The sequence below is a fragment of the Euprymna scolopes genome, chromosome 5 (assembly GCF_053919585.1).
Source record: "Euprymna scolopes isolate OS-2025 chromosome 5, ASM5391958v1, whole genome shotgun sequence".
Lineage (NCBI taxonomy): Eukaryota > Metazoa > Mollusca > Cephalopoda > Sepiida > Sepiolidae > Euprymna > Euprymna scolopes.
In genome coordinates, this window is record NC_136486.1 from 26,872,634 (window position 1) to 26,880,133 (window position 7,500).

Genomic DNA, 7,500 nt, shown 5'->3' on the forward strand with positions numbered 1-7,500 from the left:
CTAGAAACTGCAAAAGTGAAATCTTTCTAACTTTGACCCCTTGGTAGTCAAATTTTCAGTTAAAAACTGATTAAAAAGCTTGCCCTATTTCTGAATACACTTTATGTAAAATTTCAAATGTTTAGACCAAAAATTGGCTGAGAGGTCAAATCTTTTAAATTTTGACCTCTTAAAATTTATTGTTTTATGCTCAAATCAAGTTGAAAAGTTTGATCCATGTCCAAGGAACCTACATCTAAAATTTCAAATGTTTAGACCCAAAAATTGGCAGAGGAGTTTGGTAGAGTTTTCAAAGGTCAGATCATTGAACTTTGACTCCTTGACAGCCAAATTTCTGTCCGAAAATCGATTAAAAAGATTTTCCCAAATTTCATTACCCTTGTGTCAAATCTCGAGTCTGTAGACTGAAAATTGACAGAGTAATTTGGTAGGGAAATGTACACACACACAATTTCACTTATATCTATATACTAGCCTGGGTGCCCGGCGTTTCTTGGGTGTTTGGAGGTGTGTATTGAGAAAAAAAAAAAAAAAGACAAGTGGTGGCAGGCAGGCAGGCAGGCTTGAACCTGTACTGTGAAGGAGAAAAAGAACCAGAAAAAACGATGTGACATGTTTTGCTGTTGCGCCCATCGCCAAACCAGAAGTCATCTAGGTTTAAATTAAGGCTAGACAAGAGGGGATGACTTTCAAAAATATCGGTGAAAAAAGCGGCCCTTCCCTGTAGAAAAGTACCCAGTTCAAGGTGAAGGAATGAATGTTTTTGGCCAATTTTTCGATATTTGTCGTTGGAAGGGTCGAGCTTCAAAATGATACTGATCTTGTGAAAATCCATCGCCTCTCTCAAAAGTCTTAGGCAAACATACATACATTTAAACAAACAGGTGAGATTCATTTATATATATATATATATATATATATATATATATATATATAAATGAATCTCACCTGTTTGACACAAGGTCATGTTATTTGTGGGCATCGCTTCTGTGTTCGAGTGGGAGAACTGTCAATACGACGGTTCTAGGTTCAATCTTTGGCTTGGGAAAGGTACTAGTCTAGTGGCACTGATAAGTTGTGATACAACGAAACAGGACTATGTCAATGACTATATATATATATATATATATATATATATATATATTATATATATATATATATATATTTATTTGATACAAACATTTTAGCTACACATTTTCAGACATATTTCAGCTTTATGAAAATGGAGATGAGAAGGAAATATTTAACCAGGTTCAATGAATCCCATCAAAACGTCAGATGGACAAAGAGATTTAATCTCATGTCAATGGAAGTCAATTTGAACACTTGCTGCATTTAAGGGAAAGTCGATACAACATTACATACACATTCATATAGGAATCAAGGATACGTCCTTTACAATCAGTCCAATAATTGCTTTGTTGCTATCAAGCTGAGGAATGATTGTGTTTGGTTCTAGGAGATTCATCCTCCCAGGGTTTACCTTCTTCCCGAGAAGGGGGTTCGTTTTTTGCCGTTTGCCTGAAGTGTCCCTACTAGGGAACACCGATGGGGTTGCTCAGGTATTTTTACAGGCCAGAGTGCACGTATTCTTGTATGCTGGCTTTTTTAAAAACACACCTGACCTTGTGTCAAACATCTTGGAGAGGGAGGGGGAGTAGTTGGTTGGTTGTTTTACGGCATATCACCCCTTTTCGGGTTATTTAATGCCGAATCCAAAGATTTTGAAGAAAAAATTTTTTTAAGGTGAGAGTAGACCTAGGAGCAATGGTAATTAAAGGATGGCTCCACACTCCCCAAAGCCCACAAGCTGGGGCCTCACCACTGGATATAGTTTAAGGTCATATCCAGGACCCCCATTGAGGGACTTTTACCCTCTGCAGAGGGGCAGTCGGTGTATTCTAATGCCCCACCGACAGGGCCGGAGGGGGAGTAAATATACTTACTTAAAAGGTGTATTTCAGAGTTAAGCATTTTGTTAAGAATAACTATTAAAACTTACAACGGAGAAATGTGTTCTGTCCGACAACTGCTTATATGTAATGTACATATGTCCAGCAATCCAGCATGGGCACATCATGTGTGGATATTTGATTAGAGAAGATGGAGGGGGGGGTCATGTAAGCATCACGGTTTTAAGTGTTAAGAAGAGACAAAGTGAGGAGGAAAAAATGAAACTTTAGTTAAATTTAAATTGTACAAATTTCAACGGGGAGAAGGTGGTATGAAGGCGACAGTTTTGTTAAGTGGATATCATAAGAAAGAAAAAGGGGAAAAAAGAAAAGGGAAAAAAGAAAAATCTACCTACCTTTTAGTAGGAGTCAGAGGTCTGGATTTTTAAAACTGCGTCGTACGAAGCAGAAGCACTAAAAAAAAAAAAATTTAAATAATATTAATTAATTCAAACTAAATAAAGATTCCTCTTGCACCGTTTAATGTTTTATGCATAAGTTTAACGGTTTAAACAAAAATTCATGTTCGATTTCGTTTGTTTAGGTATGTTATCGTATTTTACGTAATTTTATAGAATCTTTCCAATCGGGTATTATTCTTCCGATGGATCAATTAGCTTTTCGATTGCCTCGAGAACGATTTTTACACCGACCCTAACGCTAAACCTAATCCATGTCTTTTTTAAATTTTTTTTCAGTTTTCTTATTTTGTTTTGTTTTAGCTGAGGATGAGGTATCCTACGGGATGCCAGATAGTCACCCGCTATCTCATACATTCCAACTGAGTAATATCTTTTTGAGATTCTAACCGTCTCTTTAAGTGCAATTATTTTTTTTTCTCTTGCATTTAGTTCACCGGATATATTTACCACGGAAGTGATTCTGTAAATTACATTCTAATCTTAGGCTTAAAAAGGTATTTTTTAACACCCCCCAACCTCCCCATATTAAGAACGGCTTTCGAGGTTGGGGTGTTTATTCCGAAAGCCGTTCTTAACATGGGGAGGTGTGGGGGGTATTCCGAAAGCTGTTCTTAACATGAGGAAGTTGGGGGGGGGGGTTATACTACGCTGTGTCGGACGCTGCGCTGGGGCTGGGTCAGGTTGTAAAAAAAAAAAAAAAAAATAGCTTTAAAAATACATTTTTTTTTTTTATAAATTGACTTCATTTTTTTTTTTTAATTAATTTTATTAAATTAAACCAAAACCCACCCCCATAATTTTAATCGGTATTCTGCAGCTGGTATTTTTTTTTTTTACAACCTAGCCCAGCGAAACGCCCCCAACCTCATGGTAAGAATAGCTTTCGGAATAAACACCCTCCCTAACCTCGAAAACTATACTACATACTATGACAGACTATTAAAATTATTGTGGGGGGGGGGTCTCGTTCAGATTCGCTATGTAAATTTGTAGATTAATACCTTCAGCTAATACCCGCCATAAAATACCTTTAGCTAATATCCCGCCATAAAAGAAGGAGATTCTATTTTTTAACCACTAACTTCAAGTCTGAGTGGCGAAGTCGTAAAACCACACGTAATCGCCTAAAACACACACAAACACACATAATAAATAAAAATAATTAAAACACACACACACACACAAAACTTATCTCTCATACTAAAAGAAAAAATGTTTAACTGGCTGATAAAATTTTGCCATGGCCTAGATCACTAGACTGGCCGGGGAACGGAGAATCATTTCAATTTAAATTTATATGCCAAACTGAGTGATCCCTCGCTTCAAATTCTAAAATCATTGTTCTCTGTGCGCGCACATGCATGTGTGGTTATTTTCGCCAAGTCTTTCAGGGTGTTCAGATGTAAACGGAAACGCCTAAAGAGATAGAAGGAGGTTGGTCACATTTTTGCAAAACATTATTTCGTAAGCTCAATTCAAATTGACCTTTAATATGGGGGGGGGGGTAGGAGTATGAAATTTAATTTGTCGAAAGCTAATAAGAATTTAAATTCACTTTTGTTTTTTTCATATCGAAAAATGTAATAAGTTAAAAATATTAACATTAGTTGACGTCAAAATGTCAATTAAACTTTGAATGTCAAAAAAATAAATGTCAATAAGAAAATGCTTTTGACATTTAAGATTAAATGTCTTTTTTGCGTTCAGCAAAATGGGGGAAAAATTGACAAAATTGGTAAACCGATTCCATTCCCAAATTCTAAATATAGTTTTTTTTTTTTGTTTTTTTTTTTTTAAATTTAGTTTTTGGAATCACGAGGAGAGGGGATAGAATTTAAGGATCCTAATTATCCCCATTTAGGGGAGAGAGGGCGGTGACAAAATAAACAAACCAAACTAAATTTTGTTTTACTTTAAAATTGTCTGAGAATTTTATTAAAGGAATTCATTTTTTATTTTTCATTTGTTTGTTTTTTTTAATTAAATTTTTTAAATTAAATTCAAAGTAGTTTTTCTTTGTAAAAATTTTCGCGGGATTTCGACAAAAAGATGATGTCGTTTTGTCAAAATGTTACCGTTTTTTTGTTTTTTTTTCAAGAAATTTCGATACTTGTGCATCCATATTATCACGCTGAAATAACATTATTTAGAAAGCTATTCTTAACATGGGAGGGGGAGATTGCTTTGTAACTATTCTGTACTTTCACCTAACAACTTAATAAACAAATATATCATAAAAATTAGATTAACTTAATTTTTTTTAAATAGTACGGTAACATAGATGTACAAGCACCGAAATTTCTTGAAAAACAAACAAAAAAAATTTCTGTAATTAGAAAAATTAAATAAAAGGGATGAATTAAAAAGTAAAAAAATAACACCAACAAGAAATATCTTCGTCTTAAATTCATACATTTAAGACGAAAAAAGAAATTTAATTTAACTTTCAAAGCAAGCAAGAACCCTTAGAAATTATTGTTTTTTGTTTGTTTGTTTGTTTGTTTTTAAAGAGGGGCTTCATCACTTAAACGTTTATTAATAAATATACAAGAAAATAATGTAGCGTTTATTTGAATAAAGATAAGGGCTTAAAGGGGTTTTAAAAAATATTCATGTTTTTAATTTTAAGTACAAAAAATAAGACTGAACGTCAAAAAAGGGGGGGTATGTTTGAAGGAGCGTTATCAACAAAGGGTAGGACTGACATACACGCACGTGTGTGAAACGAACGATCAAGATATGTTTCACGTACGTTTTTCAAAATTAATACAAATAAATTAAAATACAACTATTTGAAAAAAAAATAAAACTGAAAAGAAGAAAAATATATAAAACGAAATCTAAGAAAAATAAGATAAAAGAATTTAAAATAAACAACAACAACAAACCCGACAAAAAAGGGTGCATGGTTGGGGCCTCGTCCACTTTTGATAGATCGAAAAAAGGAAACATGGAGAAATCTTAACGCAAAAAAATAAATTAAAAAAAAAAACTGGATTTTAGGAGGGTTCCCAAAAGTGGGTCGTGCATTTTAAGAAGAAAAAGTATGACTTTTTTACCCTTATTTCTTAAATTTGTCCTTTAGTGTTATTCTTTGGGTCGGATAAGGTTCCTTCATCTTAAGACTTCGAGATGCCAACAACAACAAGAAGAGAATCTGTTTGTTCGTTGTGTGTATGTATGTGTGTGCGTGCGTGCGACAAAAGACTATTACTGCTACTACTAGAGGAACAACATTTACAATAACGACTACTAGTACTACTATCACAACTACTACTACTTATGGTTATCAGCATGATCATCATCATCGTCACTTGAAAATGTGACTACAGATGCTGTGTGGTAGTGGGGGTGAGGAGTGGCTGGTATGTAAGGCTGGTTCCGCAGTTCTTGGACCTTTTGGGAGGAAGAGGAAAGGAAGAAGAGGGAGAGATGGGGAGGAAAGGGATAGACACGAAAAAAGAAGGTGGAATAAAAGAAGGAAGAAAGCTGGAGAGACAGAAGGTGAGAGGAAATAAGGAAGAGGAAGAGAGAAAGAACTGGGAAGATGGAAGAAAAGTACAGAAGGAAGGGAAGGATGAAGGGAACAAGGAAGAGAGATAAAGAAAGAGAAAGAGTGAGAAGAGGGAAGACAGAGAGGGGGAAAAGGAAAGCGAGCTAGGATAAAGTGTGAGAAAAAGAGAAAGGGAAATTAGATAGAAGAAGAGGAAGAGAGATTGGGAAATTAGATAGAAGAAAGAGAAAAGAGGAGTTGAAGAAGAAGGAGAAGAAGAAGAAGAAGAAGAAGAAGAAGAAGAAGAGAATTAAAAGAGAGACGTGAAAAGAAAGTATTTATGCGGAGTACTGTGCTGAAATAATAACGTTATTATTTAGAAATCTATTTTTAACTTGGGAAGAAAAAAATCTATTCTGTACTTTCACCTAACAATTTAATAAACAAAAGATATCGTAAAATTGGAAATTAACTTGAAAATCTTATCTAAAAATAGCACGAAGCACGGTTCCTAAACTGCAGAAGTGCCTAAAATAAATAATAAAAAAAGGTGGAAAAGAAAGAAAAGGAAAGGGAGATAGAAAGAAGAAGCGAGAAAAAGAAGAAAAGAAAAAGAACAAAAGCAAAAACAAGAATGACAAAAAGAAACAGAAGAAAGAAAGGGTAAAAAAGGTGAAAGAGAAAGAAAGAAGTATGATCACCAGAATTGATGGTTCTTCGTCTCCTGCTTTACATTCATAAAATACTCCCCACCTCTTTTCCAAGAAAAAAAAATGAAAAACGTTAAAGCAAATTCAAATTAAAAAAAATAAAAGGAAAGAGAAAAAAATACTGCAAATAATTGGGAAGGAAGGGCTTATCTTTATGTTATTGTTTCATACACTTAAGTTTATGATATATTCAAGTATATATTTCTGTTTCAGGATTTACATTAATAGTGCTCAATACAAGAATAGTATTATAGAATAGAATATGACTTATGGTAAGTAAGCTATATAGAAATGTTTGCGTTTCATTCCACTGAAGATTCTGTCAGACTAACATGCACACATATTTATGTATACACGTGTGTGAGAGTGTATGTGTGTGTGTGTGTGTGAGAGAGAGAGAGAGAGAGAGAGAAGGAGAGAGCACGCGCACGTGTGTGTCTGTGTAAAGCGCTTCTTCTTGCCTGTCTACTTATACTGAGGTCTGTGATAGAACGAAACAGTTTGTCATATACCTTATTATCTGTGGTTTGAGTGAGCACTGCGACTGCGGTGAATGAAATCGACAACTACTAATGCAAAGTTCGTAACAAACTAATGGAGCATTGGAGCACTCTCTTCGGTGATCGAGATTTCGCTTTTCTACTCGTGGCGCTGGCGCGTGCCTAACACTTGAGAGGTTAGAATAGAAAAAACGGTCGAGCCAGTTCCTGGCTTAAATCATTCGCCTGTCTGGCCACACTGAAGAACTACGCCTTCTGGCCAAGATCACAATGTAGTATCTGTTCCGGCAGATACTGCAAGCTATGACTAGCAAAGACCAGATGTGGGGGCAACCCCACATGCCTGACCTTTAACCAGCTCTCATTTCCCACCTCTCGGGAGCTGGTCCCCTTTTCCCTTCCCCCTCCCTTCACTCCTCACAT

The 7,500-nt window shown here is 35.2% G+C and overlaps 1 protein-coding gene across 5 annotated transcripts in view; it reads right to left on the minus strand.

Annotated features, from left to right (window-relative positions):
* The window catches only part of LOC145276747 (uncharacterized), a 288,238-nt gene that overhangs the window by 253,873 nt on the left and 26,865 nt on the right, over nucleotides 1-7,500 (minus strand). For 2 of the 5 annotated variants that reach the window (XM_080127980.1, XM_080127981.1), the window contains exons 1-2: nucleotides 5,434-5,598; nucleotides 2,309-2,366 (exon numbers count right to left, since the gene is read on the minus strand). The gene's annotated coding sequence lies outside the window, so the exon portion shown is untranslated. Of the gene's footprint in view, nucleotides 1-2,308; nucleotides 2,367-5,433; nucleotides 5,599-7,500 lie in introns of those variants that run through there. The other 3 variants (XM_080127983.1, XM_080127978.1, XM_080127979.1) reach the window with 2 other exon arrangements.